Source organism: Vicugna pacos, chromosome 8 (genome assembly GCF_048564905.1).
Source record: "Vicugna pacos chromosome 8, VicPac4, whole genome shotgun sequence".
Taxonomy (NCBI): Eukaryota; Metazoa; Chordata; class Mammalia; order Artiodactyla; family Camelidae; genus Vicugna; species Vicugna pacos.
The window spans coordinates 30,848,566-30,864,441 of record NC_132994.1 but is presented as its reverse complement, the minus strand read 5'-3'; the positions used below and the strand labels follow the sequence as shown (position 1 = coordinate 30,864,441).

The window sequence follows — 15,876 nt, the reverse complement described above, 5'->3', positions numbered from 1 at the left end:
GACACATTTTGTTTAGACTTAAATCCAATGGCACATTTGAAGACATAATCCAATGTGCAAATTACAATTTAAGTATGTAATTTTTTCTTAAATTTGCTTTTTATGATTCGAGTGCTGAGTTCAAGTGATATATACCTAATACAAAGCATTGGGTTTTTAAATTTTAGGATAGTCTAACCAGTTTTCTTTGGAAAAGACACACTTGAGTAGTTACAGCATACCTTTTAGAGGACGTATGAACACTCACACATTTAGGGAACTAATGGAGGAATTTGTAATGTTTAGGACCTTGCCTCTAGAAACTAAAAATAGACCATTCAGTGGCATCATTGGTAAAATGACTCTTACATATGTATTTTCCCATATGAACAGCCAGTATATATGTCACTGACAAATGTAGACAGTGTATTTGTCAGTATAGACAAATATGTGTTGTGTATTATATGTATATAGGCATATACATTGAAAGCTTGGCTAAGTTATAAAACTTCTTTAACACATTTTTTTTGGTCCTCTTTTGTTACTGTGGTTTTTTTTAATAATAAAATGTCTCAACATACTGCATTAAAAACTAGGAAATTTTGAAAAAGTACTATTCTAAAATTAGGATTCAGATACTTTATTTACAATAAATGAAGCTAATTTTAAAAATGTTAATTTTCAAAATTTAATTGTACAAGAGGTCACTACCTTCTGACTTCAAATAGGTAGGTAACTGTCTTATTGAATATTACATTGCTTACAATTTTAATGTTTGCAAATATTTATTTATGTTTATAATCATACATTGGCTTTGTCAGAGTTGTCATTTTGCAAGTATTTATGTAGAAGAGATAATTTTAAAAAGTCTCGTGGTTTTATATCCATGAATTTGAATAGTTTTTTATATGGAGCTAGCAATTTTAGGATTTATTCTTTTATATTATCTTCATTTTTTAAAGTATACGAATTTAGTTAATATAGAAAGATTTTGTATGGATTAAAAATCTCATTTAAACTAGAGGCAGCAAGTCTTTTTAATTTATTCTATCCCCACAATTTTTTTCTGTAAGTAGTTGTGGATATGTTGAATACAAGATAGTTTAGAAAAATGATTAGGGATTTTTCTTCCCCTTTGGGTAAAAGAAGATTACGCTAATAGGAAAATAACTCTAAATAAACATGTGGTAGTACCATACAAGGAAGAAAACTAACAGGCAAGGGAACATATTGTCAGAAACTGTTTAAGGAAAACAGCTGGGCAAGACTAGATTAAGTTATTCAAATAGTGACCACAGAGTTAATATAACCCATCCTCTAGTTCATCCAAAATCAAAATGTAATGTAATCTAAGGAAATCCTAGGTGTAAAACAATGTGCTGAACAAGCCTGTGGCTGGGACGTCATGGTTGGCTTTGTCAGAGGGAATGAAAGCTTTTAAGCGTCAGTCACAGGTTGGAGGCCGAACAGGTGATTCCCACTCATGTGTTGTGTCTGTCATGCCAATTCTAAAGTTTTAATGAGTTTTCAACATTTAAAAAATCTAGAGATTTCATGCAGAAGTCCAGATTTTTGGCTTTTGAGAAATCAGACAATTTAACCTTGGGCATAGATTCCTAGAAGGTATTATTAGCAGACTGGAATTGAGCAGAAGCCGCTTCTTTCAATGAGTGAGCAAGCCTCCCAGTTTGCCATTTTCCACCCCAGCCTCCTTCACTGCTTTATGTTATTTTCTTAGCCCTTGACAACAGTGGAGTTTGCTTTAGGAAAAAAAAGAAAAAAATCTGTTGATCAGAAGTGTTCCCCTGGAGTGTAAAATGGTACAAATTCTTTGGAAGGCAATTTGGCAATATTGGATTTTTAAAAATGCACGCATACTCTTTGACATAACAGTTATACTTCTAAGAACTTATCTATGGATATACTTTTGATGTACATAAGATATCTGTACAAGAATGTTCACTAGTGAACTTAAGAGTTATTAGTGTAAAAATACAGTATACATGGGGTTATACACAAGAAAAATGTCTGGGCCAGACTTGCTATATCTGGGAGAGCATTGTAAGGGATGAAGACTTTTTCACCATATAACCTTTTCTTCCTGTTTGTCTAAATCACAAGCCTGTTGTTTTCTACATGATTTATATAATTAAAATAAATGTCCAGTGTCCTAAATCAAGGTAAGTATCAGTAATAGGTTTTACTGAATCTATAAAATGCCATAGCAATAAGCAATATTTTCAAAATCACAAAACTTATTTTATAATGTGATTAATTTAAAATGTCTGCTGATTAAACTCTTTTGCTAACGAAGTCAAAGAAAGGAACGCTCCCTTGCCCACAAAGCTGTTTCCATTTTGCTGATGATTAGCACTGCTTATAGCTCTCTCAAATTCTATTAATTAGAGATTTATTTGAATTTATACTCCCCACCCCCATTTTCCTTTTTTTTTAATAACAAAAGTGATACTTTTTTAATATGGGAAAATCTGGAAAGCACGATTCATATGCTGAATGGAAAAAAGCAATCAATTATGATTATACTTCCTAACAATTATATTTTCTTCTAATCTTTCTCAGTGTGTTTTTTTCCATACTTGTATCTTCTTTATGTATTCAGCCTTATAAATTAATATTTCCTGTGTCATTACAGCTTATTTGTAAACTTTTTCTCAGTGGTGGGCATGATGTTCTGGTATGTGGATTTTTCATAATTTACTTGACCATATCTCTAAAGTTTTTAACGCTTAGATTTCTAATATTTTTGCTTTTATAAATAATAGGTGGCCTCTTTCTACACTGCTTATAGTCTAGGAGTAGTAACGTTTTCTGGGTTGTTGAAATGGTCATCAGTTACTCCACAGATGCGGAATTACTGTTTGAAGACTCAAGAAGGGGCTGTTGGAACACAGAACCCTTTGGTAGGACTGGATAGGATTGTTCCAACAGCGCAATTAGGGATATGTTCCCTTCCAGAATGTAAAAAGATTAGAAGGAGGTAGAAGGCTGTGACAAGGGTGAATTAGTTTTAATAATTGCTTCCTTCCAGTCTTCTTCCCAAGAATAGGGGAGGAAATTCATCATCTATGCCACACAAGCCCCAGTCTTAGGACCTAGAACTCACAAGCATTTTAATGTTCAGCTACATCAGGGGTCACTTAATGTGCTTATGGGTTAAACTAGAAATGTAGTCTCCATTTATAAAATTTCCCCAAAATGGACTTACAGTCTTTTGGAGTGCAACCCTTTTGTCAGTTGGAGAATGTGTATGTAACAGCTGTCTTTCTGAGTGGGTATTTAGCCAATATTAAAATTTTGATTATTTTCACCACAACTTAGGCATATCGATGTATATCTATAGTCACAATTTTTTGTTTTGTTTTGTTATATGAAATGTGCCTCTTTCCCTGTGTAATTCAATGGTTGTTAGGCAACAAAATTTACTTGTCAGTTTGACAACAGTAACAGAAATCCCAATTTTATAATTTGGTTTAAGATATTTTAATGTGGACAAGATTTCTGTTAGAATGTCTTTTGTGAAATTCTTAGGTCCTGGGATTATGTTTACCTGTCTATTGGTCTAGTGCAAATTGGCACAAATTTATTAATTTATAATCGTCCTCTCATTTTACAGAAGAGAAAATTGGAGACCAGAGAGGTGATGACTTCCTTATGGTTTCATGGCTATTTAACCAAACTAGAATTTAGAACCTAGATTTTCTGATCTTTAGTCCATTAGTATTTCTTTTACTCCACACTGTCTCTTTATGACATAACTGCATTATAAAAAGACTCTTTCGGAAAAACACCTGCAGTCTACTAGTAGTCATGTAAGACAAGCCTGTTGTGAAAGTGTAACTTAATAAGCTGATAGTTAAAGAGTGATTAATAGGACTCTATTTCTTCTCTCCCACTGTGCCACAGCAAACTTCATCTCAGGATGAAAAAGAACAGATGTGTTGTCAGATCATAGATCATGGGTAGTCATTAACTTTTATTATCTTTATAAAAATGTTCAATTTCAAGCATACTTAGTGCTTGGAAATACATTGTGCATCTAATGTTGTAAAGCCATTAAAACCATCAACTGAGATTATAATGACTCTAACTGTATACTTATGTGAGTAAGTCAAGTCTAGTTGAGTAAAATGGAGGGGAAGTAGTCCTTGGTGGGTGCTGGATGTACCGTTAGTGAAGATAACTTTTCAAATCAATTCAACAAATTCCCTTTAATGCCCTCTATGTATTCAATACTGGTTTAGGGTCTGTGACCAGGTACCTACCCTTAAAGGAAATAAAATTCAGTTGGGCAGATGGAAAGCCTGCTTGAAACAGGTTTTTAAAGAATGCAGTGTAGCATATTACTAAATGTAAAAACCAGCTTCAGAAGTGTATTAGTGCAGGGGAAGAAGAGTTTCATATAAACTGTCCAAGGCAGCTTCAAGTATCTGCCCTAACTGAATTATTAAATTGCCCTCTAGATTTGGAGATAAATAAATTGATCATCCTGTTGATTGAGCAAATAGTTGAAAAGGTTAAACATGAAAAACTTAAGAGTAAAAGAAAACTAATGTGTATGAGTCATTAAGTTGTAAAATTTTTAATTAGTGAATATTAGCTTGCTCCATTCTATTTTCTGGTTATTCCTTGAGAGTTCTTTCTGATCTCCTGATGGCTTTCATGATTTGGAAGGCTGTTGTGTCTGGATGGCTCGACATTTTTCAGAGAAGAGTGACAATATCTGATTCTTTTTGAAAAGCTTATTGTAAAAGTGGGGAGGAGTGCTTAAAGTGGTGTCTATACAGTATTCAAATAAAATTAATATTCTTACTCAAATTCCAAAATTCTAAAACAGTACGGAGTTTCCTCAGAAAATGAAAAGTAGAACTACCATATGATGCAGCAGTCTCACTTCTGGATATTTATCTGAAGAAAATGAAAACACTTGAAATCTGCACCCCCAAGTTCACAGCAGCATTATGTATAATAGCCAAGATATGTGGAAGCAAGCTCAGTGGATGGATAAATGGGTAAGAAAAATATGGATATGAATACACAATGGAATATTCTTTAGCCATAAAAACTTAATGAAATCTTGCCATTTGCTACAACATGGATGGACCCTGAGGGCACTGTGCTAAGTGAAGTAAATTAGACAAAGATGAACATGGTATGATCTCACTTATATGTGGAATCTTAAAATAAAAAAAAACCAAACTCACGTTTTCAGAACAGATTGGTGATTGCAAATGGCAGGAGGGTGGAGGGTGTGCAAAATGGGTGAAGATGGTCAAAAGGTAAAAACTAGTTATAAAGTAAATAAATCTTGGGGTTATCAGTACATCATGGTGTCTACAGTTAATAGTTTAATGCATATTTGAAAGTTGCTAAGAGAATTGGTCTTAAAAGTTAACACAAGAAAAAAATTTTAACTATATATGGTGAGAGATGTAAACTAGACTTACTGTGGTGATCATTTTGCAATATATACAAATACTGAATAAGTTTTATACCTGGAACTAATATAATGTTATATGTCAACTATCTCTCAATTTTAAAAAATATGACTATGGACTGGAAAAATAGGGATCAGTAAACAAGATGAAACTTAAACAGCTAAATTTAAGGTTTTATATCTTGGTTTCAAGCAAAAAGCTGAAAAATATAGGGAACATGTGGCTTGAGAGTAAATTCATGAGGGGGAACGACCCTGAGGATTTTCTGTAACCACTAACTAGCTTTATAGAAGCCAACAGTGTGACACGAATGAATGCTAAAAAAGCCAGAGAAGTGTCTAGCTGCAATAATGACCATCCTTGTTTCTTGCCGGGGAGAAGTAGTAATCATACTGCTGTTTTCTTCTCGGGCTACATCTGGAATATAGGTCCAGGTAGAGCAGGGTTTCTCATCCTTGGTACTATTGACATTTTTGACTGGAAACCTCTTTGTTGTAAGGGGCTGTCTTGTCCTGTGGGATGTTTAGCAGCGTCTCTGGCCTCTACCCGCTAGATGTCAGTAGTATCTGCCCCTGAGTCATGATAACCAAAAATGCCTGCAGACATTACCAGTTGTCCCCTGGGAGGCAAAATCGCCTCTAGTTGAGAACCACTGAGTTAGAGGGGCCTCTGCAGACAGCTACTCTCACCCTCAAGGGGCACTTCCGTGTCATGGCTAAGAGTGTAGACCAAAGAATCTAAATTCAATCCTGTCTTCAACATTTATCTGTGTGACCTTAGGCAAGTCACTTAACCTCTCTGTTGAGAGATAAAACAGGGATAAGAAATACCAGAAGAACTTAACTCATTGGGTTGTTAACTCATTAATATATGTTTTGGCACATGGCTGGTGTCATACAGACATTAGCTATTATTATTAATGGACTTAATCAGTCCACCAGCTTCCTGATGGAGCCTTAAAAGACTTCCCCCAATCCTCTCTTCCCCTTCTCTGCCCTCACCCTCTCCAAACCAGCACACTGTAGTCTCTCTCAAGAATCCTCACTGTGAGCCCAAACAGCAAGGAGAGGAGAGAGGAGCAGACAAGGAAAAAAAAAAAAAAGCTGGGAGCAAGCGAGCTGAGCTGTCAGGTGTTGAAGTAGTTGATTGATGTAACAAGTGCAAAATGAAAGAGTTAAGCCTTTCATCACCTACTGGTACAATGTCCCCCATGGAGGGGCTCACTGATCCAGGGTCAGGTGCATCAGCGCAGACACGGGGGTTGTCTAACTGTTGAGGGCACTCGGAACTAAAGGCTCCAGCAATTTTATGGACCCTGAGGTTGGGGGCAGGGTGAAGGAGGAGAGGTTGTAGTGCAAATTGTAAAAGTATTAGAAAAAGGTGGAGTGGGACAGTGTTTTCAAGGATTTCTCTTCCTCCCCTCATAAAGAGGTTTCAGCAGAGGCGCCCAAAGACTTCTGTCCGAGGCATCAGATAGAGACCTAGGAATGAAGGTGCCTGCTGGTAGGTACAGGGTCTAGGAATGCAAATATGCAAAGAGCATGGCTGGCCAGCGGGGCCTGAGTCCTTGACTGCTGCTTCGTCCAGGGACTGCAGTGAATTGGTTGTGCACCAAATCTGTTGTGAGGAGGGCAGCCTTCCCCGTGAGGAATACCAGGTAAAGCCTTTGTAATTAATAGAAGCTGGACCTTTCAGCTGTGTGACCTTGGGCAAGTTTCTTGATCTCTCTATGCAACAATTTATAAAGGAGATGTAAAATTATAAGAATTACATACTGTGTTAGTTTCCAACTGTTGTTGTAACAAATTACCGCTAACTTAGTGGCTTAAAACCACGCACATTTATTATCAGAACAGTTCTAGATGTCAGAATGTTATTAGAATAAAGGAGAAAAGACATGATTCCATCAATAAATGTAGAAATAAATGCTTTATAAAAGCATTTTTTTATCTCTACTGATGATAAAAACTATCATAAAAAATTTATAAGAATTTCCTTGATTTGATAAAGATAATATACCAAAAAATTCTACAGCAACTATGTTAATGGAAAAACTTTAATTCTCATTAAGCTCTGCTTTAAGAAAAGAACACTATCACAGTTAATGTTTGCCATAATCCTGAAGGTTTGGCTATGACGTAAGGAAAAGGATTAAGAGTTATCAGGATGAGAAAGAAAGACAAAGTTGAAATTATTTGTAGATATTATGAACATAAATAAGCAGAATGAACAGAACAATATTAGAACTAATGGGAGGTAAGAATGATTATCAGCAATAACCAACCAGAAAATTTAATTGGAAATTAGATACTACCTTCAAAAGCTGCTAAAACTATAAAGTTTCTATGAAATAACCCCTCAAAGAATGCAAAAACCTTTACAGATGAAATCTTCAAACTATTTAAAGGACTCATGGCCTGAGAATAGGGAAAAAATTAAACAAGACCCAGAAAGCACGAAGTTTAAAGTGAAAATATTGCTTACTGGAAAATTAAAAAGTTCTTTAATTTGAAGGACAGCAGAGGAAATTAACAGACAGATGACATATTGGGAAAAGATACCATAATGTCTAAGTCCAACAAGAGACTGACATATAGAATACACAAACAGATCATGTCATGTCAATGAGAAAAAGACAGGAAACCCAATAGACAAATGGGCAAAGGTTGTAACGTTTAGGCAATTCACACATGAAGACACCTGACTGGCTGACAAGCATATGAGGACATGCAAATCAAAAAAGGCAAGTTTAAAATAAAAATTAGATTTACATCAGAATAGCAAATATCAGAAAATAGAGAATACCAAATTTTAGTGAGCACATGACAACTCTTGAGCCCTGGTACTTAGAGTGTCAACTGGTGGGGCCATTCTGGAAAGAGTTATGGAAAAATTCAGTAAAATTAAAATGTGTGTACCTATGATCATCTCATGCTTCGTATTTCCCAGAGGAATTTCACATATGTCCAAAGGAAGACATTATTGTTTGTTTATTGTGGACTTGTTTAGGGTAGGCAAAAGCTTTCAGCTTTTGTTATTAAGACAATACTGCTATGAATATTCTTGAATGTCTGCTATGTGCTAGAGGATTTTTTTTTTTTGGTGAAATTGGATCATAAGGAATATACATCTCCAACTTTCAATAGATGATCCTTTGTTTTCCCAAATGGTGATACCTATCAATATTCTCTCTAGCTGTGTATAAGAGATGTGGTTACTTTAGATTCTTGCCAACACTTAAGATTGTCAGATTTTTAAAAATCTTGCCAATACAGCTGGTGTGAAATGGTATCTCAATGTGATTCTAAGTTTCATTTTACTTATTACCAAAAAGTTAAGTAGCATTTTTATAATTTATTGGCCATGTGTGCTTCATTCTTCTGTGAAACACTGTGGCAAAGAATATATTCTGTATGGTATGTCATTTAAAATTAGTTGAGTCTTGTTTTATGACCCAGAATGTGTTCAGTTTTGTGAATTACTGTTTCTGCTTGAAGTAATTCTCCACTTTTTGGGCAAAATGTTTTATACATATCAATTAGGTAAAGATGATTATATTGTTCACATCTTCTGTATTCTTACTGCTTGATTTTGTGAGCTATCAACCACTGAGCCTTCAGCTCTGGTGTGTTGATGTATTTCTTCTTGTAATTCTTCTAAGTTTTGCTTTATATAGTTTCATGCTGTATTATTTAAATTGTGTTTAGAATTTTTATATCACTCGTGAATTAACCTTTTTTCATTATGTGGTTTGTCTCAGTGCCTTTTGCCTTAACGTCTACCTTGGCTGATATTAATATAGTACATCAGTTTATTTTGGTTATTTGCACTGTATATATATTTTTTCATACTTCTAATTTCAACTACTTACTATATTTGTCACAGGCTTCTTTTTAAAGCACGTGTAAGTAGATTTAACTTATTTTTATCCAATCTGATAATCTTTACTTTTAACAGGTTTATTTTTCCGTTTAAACTTATATAATAATTCATATTTTGTATTTATTTCCATGTATTAATGTTTATTAAAACATCAATTTATGTTTTTTATTTGTCCAACTTTTCTGTGTTTTTCTCTTTTGCAATTTAGGACTTTCTGAATCCAAAGATCTAAATAATTTGATCTCAAAAATTTTGCCATTATTTCTTTGAATATTGTCTCCCCAAAGATTCTCTATTCTCCCCTTTAGGAATTTCAGTTTAGCTTTTGTAGATATTTCCACTCTATCATCGCTTTCATATTTTACATCTCCTTGTGTCTCATTTCTGCATTATGCAAAATATGCTGATGTACCTTCCAGTTTGTTCTTTCTTATGCTGTATCTATTGTTTAACTGCCTTTTAAATGTTAAATTAAAATTATTTTTCATTTCTAGAAGTTCTATTTGGTTCTTTTTTCCAAATCTTCCTTTTCATGTTTTAGTCTTTTGTTTCTTACTCATATTTTAAATTCTCAGGCACGTAGCTAATTGTGGGAAGCGAACCTGGGAAGCAGGATTGGGAGATTGGAGACAGTGAAGCAAGGAAGGAGGGAAATCCAGTACCAGGGTGCTCTCTGGACTGATCACCACTGTGGGCAACTGGGGCTCAATTCCATGACCTTTGGAAGAGCTGGCGTCTCAGGATTGTCCACTAAATGAGTGAAAGACCAGGGCACTTACCCATTAGTTTTCATAGCCCATCGGTCAAAAGGTCGACCCAAGGATGATAATTTGCCCACACTTCCAGATACGTGTGCACGAGTGCCTAGCTGATTTCTGAAGACATCCTAACTGACATCACAGAGAGCAAGATGCGGTGCAGCTGAAGCAAAGCAGTACCAGGGTACACCTGTCACTCTCTAGTGCACAACTGCACTATCTGGTGTCTTTGAGGGTTTGATTCTTAGGATTACGGTTTCTACTGGCTCTACACTCATGACACTTTATTTATGTGTTCTGTGATAAATTCTTATTCTTTGGCAGTTTGTCTGTGGGAATTCTTTGAGAACTGACCCTAAGGTTGGCTCCTTTAGAGTGGGGCTGCTTTTGATTCTGCTGGGAATCTGCATGCACCACCGACCCAGAACCATTCTAAACCCTATTCCGAACCTGAAGTTTCTTTGGTCCCAGTGAATTTGGATTAGAAACCCAAATGGAGGCTGTTTTGTGGTTATGAATCCTGAGGAGAGTTTTTTTTTTTTTCCTCCTCTGTTAGCACTAGGGATTGAGAAATTAGCCTTTCTTATTATCTGTAATGTAGGAGGAAGTGGATCTGTGGGTCACTGTGGTCTCCCATTAGACTCCCCACCTCGGTCAGGCCCTGGATTCTGACTTGGGTCTCCACACCCTACAACCCTGTGAAAACCGAAAAGCGAGGTCCTCGGGGTTGGTGGATATCACGAGTGAACACCGTCTTCACGGTTCCACTGGCCTCTCCAGGTCCACGTTTCGTGTCATTTTTAGGCACCTCAGTATTCCTTACTTTCAAGCCAGCTTGTTAGCATGTTTTTAAAAGGTTTTTTCCCTTTTAATTGTATGCATCAATTTTGGGTGTTTTCCAGTGAGAGGGTCAGTTGGGCTATCTAGGTTGTAATGCTGCCTGAAATGGAAATATTCGTTACTGGTTTTAGTCGGAAAAACTGATGAAATTTCTCTGAATTCGGGAAGTCTTCCCAAATTCATCATTACTGCCACACAATAATCAGACCACAAGCTGGAAAATCAGTTTGCCTCAGCTGGAATCTCAGTTCTGACATTTACCAGCTGTGTGATCACAGGCAAGTTTATCAACCACCCACTGCCTCAGTTTTCTCTTCAGAAGAACAGTGCTTTCTTCATAGGGTTATAATGAGAGTATAATAAATCAGTATACAAAAAGCCCTTAGAAGAGTAGAGAACAGTAAGTGCTCACTATCCTTTAGCTGTTACTATGACTGTTATTACCATGCCCCCAAGCTTACCTCCCAGCCCACCTACTGTTTCACTGCCCTTTGACTGAACTGACTGCGTGCCAGTATTCTTCTCAAAGCTCTCCTCCAGCTGGTAATAAGTGGAGATCATTCTCAAAGATCACTTGTCCCATCACTTCGGGAGAATTTTCAGCCTTGCCCTCTACCAGACCCCACTCACTTATTGCTGTCTCTGCATCAACTGTTTCCTTATCTAAAGTGTGGAAGGGTTCTCTGTAGGGAGCAGAGGGACCCTGACAGTGCTGTCCCACTCAAGACAGGACTCTCACCACTGCTCTCCCAGCCTGACCCAGCCACCCTAGACTAGCAGTAGACAGCAGCTCCAGTAACAAGATTTCCAGCAATGGGAAGACCATCAGATCTAGGTTTGAGTCTCAGTCCTGTGACTTACTGATGATGTAATTGATGTTACCGTCTCTACTGACTGTTTGGTGTTTTTGGCGATAATTAAAGAAGATGGAGTGCTTAAGGTCTTGGTAAAGCCCTAAATTGGCACAGGCATCAAGAGGTTGGGAACCCTTGTGTAAAGGATAGGAGGCCATTAAAAACAACAACACAAACTTTTATTTACATCCAGAGCAATGGAGCACAGTGTTGATAGGTGTTAGTGAGGATAGTGGGTTTTAGGACATGAGGCTTAGTGGATGTAATGTCATTAAACATGAACTGACATCACCACACATAAGAGTGTACTCCTCCACCAGACCAGACGCAGTGATCATTAACCCATGCACGAGAGGCTAGAGTTTGTGTGTCAGCACAGAGTTCTCGGCTTTGTGTACTTGCTCCTCTAAGTACTTGTGACACTATGTCAAGAGTTCAGCGGCTGAATTTCACACAGGGCCATGTGATTCACCGGGATTATTAGGATCCTCCTGGAATAACTTCCTTGAGTTGATTGCCTTTGACAGATCAGTTTGCTTAGATTAAAAAGCAATTGCTGCTGTCTAGTCAAATTTAAACACTTTGGCTAGAAGAAGCTGAACTCTAACTCTGTCCAGTCTATAGAAACACCTTGATGTAAAAAATTACATTGAATGTAGCAAAGAGAAAACTGAGTTAGCAATCCTCCAGGGTATGGTGGTTTTGTAATAATGTGAAGGGTATCAATGCCAAACAAAAGTGACCCCAGGCATATGTGAGGGAGGGAAGAGTATGTCGCTTTTAATAGCAACTTGAGCTGTGCCCAGTGTACTGCGAAGGCGTTAACGGATGTCTGAGGTACCACTCCGCCCCACAGGCATCTGACACTGACCACCGTTACAATGGGAGTAGAAAGATTCATCTTCTGGGTGAACAATGGAAAGCATTTGGGGATACAGGCATCTCCCACTCCCTCCTTTCAGAATGGACCCAAGAACTTAATAGAAGAAACAATGCTATCAAGGAGAATGAAAGAGCAGTATTCTGAGATTTAAATCATCTTTTAAAAAAGTGAGTGGAATATCTGATTTAAGTAAAATTTAAGCCTGATGCCTGAAATTACATTCCCAGCCTGCCTGAGCTGTAGATAAAAAAAGTGGCCGACATGACATTAAGCTGACATCCAACCTATCCCTGGTGGATCAGCACATAAATAGAGTATTGAAACTTGTACGAGGAAAAGGGAAGTCTCGTACACACCATCCCTTCCATCCCAGCTTCCTTCTGTATTTCAACTCCTTGATCTCTGTGAATATGGAGGCTGAATGGGATGTTTAAAGTAGGGGAGATGAGAAGCCTGGCTTAATTGTTTCTTCTCTTCTTTCTTAGGAGACTAAGTCCCCTGAGAGCATCATCCTCATGGGACCTAAGCTACAGCTTTAATTTTAGCGAATCTGTGGAGAATTTTTGTCAACCCAGAGCATCGTTACCATGTCCATCTCTTATATTTATCCAGTTGTGTGACCATCGTGATGACCTGAGTGTAGATCATTTTCATCACCCAAAAGAGACCCAAATATCCATCAGCAGTCTATCGAGCAGAACACTGTGAACCAGGAATCAAAGCCAGGGGAGGACTCCACCTACATGGAGGATAGCAAAGATCGCCACAGCACCAGCCACCAGGAACAGAATTCCCAACGCTTCTGTCCACTGCATCTTAGTATCAGTGTCATCACGGAAAACAACACAGACAAGTGCAGCATGGAGCAAGGGTTTTACCCACACAGAGAAGAGATGGAGCAAGATGAGCTCTGCGAGGATACACCGATCACTTCTGGCCAGCAGGGGCTTCCGGCTGCAGACACAGGACAATCACCCACACACACCCATCTCGTGCCACAGCAGAAGGACCTCGACCTCTCCCCTGTGGGGTCTTAAGTATTGAAAGCTGGGGGCACAGCCGAGGGCCACTGAGCAGAACGGAGCACCCACTGAGTCTGAAACAGGAAAACATATACCCACACAAGGCAGTAAGCCTGGCACAGGCTGGCTGGGTTCTTATCTCTTGTAAGGAAGTGTTCCAGGCCCAAGGCTCATTCCTGTGTAGCCAGGGGAGGTAGAAAGACTATGCACATGAGACTGCCTTTCCCAGTCACACAGACTTTTTTTTCTGTTCATTTGTATAAATAAAAAGTTTTTTAAATTAGGAAGCATACAGTAAGCATGGGGAAGGGAGGGCTGGGCCCCTGAGCTCCGTGGGGATGATGGGAAGGACAGCAGTCCTGTGCCAGGCTGTGGAAGGACCACAGCTTCCTTCTGACAGTAGTATCAGGGCTGAGTGAGCTGGGAGGATGTGTCACAGCTGGTGGCCTTGGACTAAGGCATCTGTTCCAGTAGCCCAAGGAGCATCTGGCCGGCTCCTTCATTCACAAAGCCCTATGAGTCTGTCTGGCTCCTACTCCTCTGGGGTCCACTTGATCTTGGTCTCAAGGGAGTGGGACAGGAAGATGAGTCTGATGTACAACTCCTCTTCCAGCTCCAGCTCCTGTGTCTCCCATATCAGGAAGATGTCCTGGCAGAGTCTGAGGGTGGCAGCTCCCTGTACATCAAAGAGTGTGAGATAACGCTGAAGAAGCCAGGCACAAACTTGCCAGTAACCAACACAATAGATGCATCAAGCTCAGTGTTCCTGTAGCTGGCCAGGAAGCTGAGCCTGGGTGGGCTGACTTTGTCACTGAAGATGACCATGGGCGGTAGACTGTAGTCGGCTGGTCAGTCCAGCAGCTCAGTGACCCACCACTGGTGGAAGCCAGTGGTCCTGAGCTCACATGATCCTTCCAAAGATGGATGTGGGTGTCAAGGTTGTCGGCCTCCTCACTGGGCTGCGGCTGCTTCCAGGGGTTGGATTCAAGCCCACTGGGTGCACAGATATACTTGGGGAAGATGTTGGGGATTGTCACTGACTGCTCTGAGGTGCTTTTGAGCAGGCTGGCCAGCTGCCATGCCATGGTGTAGTTGGGGGCCAGGACCAGACTTTGCTTCTCTTTGGTGTATTCATTGGTGCTGCCCTTGGCCAGGTAGCTCTGGAAATTCCAGGTAAAGCACAGAGTGATGTCAAAGGTGCCTTTGTACATCTCCCACTCCATCTGGGTGTGGTTCGGCAGGCTGATGAACCACATCGCCCCAGAACTGTCCTCGATCTGTGTTGTGAAAGGTCCTTGGGGCTATTCCAGCTGATGAACTGCATGGCCAGCAGGCAGGGGTCAAACAGCCTCCTCTGCATCCTTGGCTTCCATGGTTATGGGTCCTCTTGGATTGGGGCTCTCCTTCCTTCTAAAACCAGACTAATGCTCTTTGTCACGGGTCTTGAGCTCCACTGGGGCCTGGGCCTGTTACTGGCTTCCGGCTGGATGTCTTCTTCCGTGGAGCCCCCGCCCGGCCACCTCTGGCTCCTCCTGGCGCCCTGTGCCCTCCTTGATCTGGGTTTCCAGCTGGCTCCTCCTCAACCTCCTTCTCCTTCCCACTGACCCTGTCATGCTCCTTGGAGAGCGGGTCCTCCCCGTGTCCCCAGAGGCCGTGGCACAGAAGCTGGGAACGTGGAAGAAGAGGGCCATGAGCTGTACCGGGTCCTGCATCACAACACTATCAGTGTCCTCCAGGCCCAGGACGCGTGACGGGAAATAGGGCTTGTTCCCTTATCGTCGCAGGACCGCGCGGCTGTTCCAGGGGAAGAAGCCAAGCTGGAACAGGCACTTGGTGACCACTGTGACTTCGGTGAAGACGATGGCTGTCATCCAGATGCATTGGCTGGGCCATGGGATGGGCAACCTGGCCTAGAGGGGACGAGCGTGGGCAGCACCAGGGAGGCGGCGAGGCGGTGACGACATGGTTGAGGGCGAAAACCAACTAGCGCAACAGTTACGGGAGGGTGGCCACACCCTGGTCCACCGCCTCCGGCAGCAGCCGCAGCGCAGGCCCCGCCCCGCCGCGAGCTGCTCCTCGCAGAGCGCCTGCGCACCCGGGCCTGGACGAGGCCTCGCGAGGCGCGTCTCGGCCTGTCCTCAGGCACCACCTGACTGGACGCTGTGCTCCGGGTGGGGCGGGCTTCTGAGAGGCCTGGCAGCG

General features: G+C 40.2%; 1 pseudogene; it reads right to left on the bottom strand.

The window, feature by feature from the left end:
- Nucleotides 1-13,014: 13,014 nt before the first annotated feature.
- Nucleotides 13,015-15,620, bottom strand: LOC140697679 (piezo-type mechanosensitive ion channel component 1 pseudogene; annotated as a pseudogene).
- Between the last annotated feature and the right edge of the window lie 256 nt (nucleotides 15,621-15,876).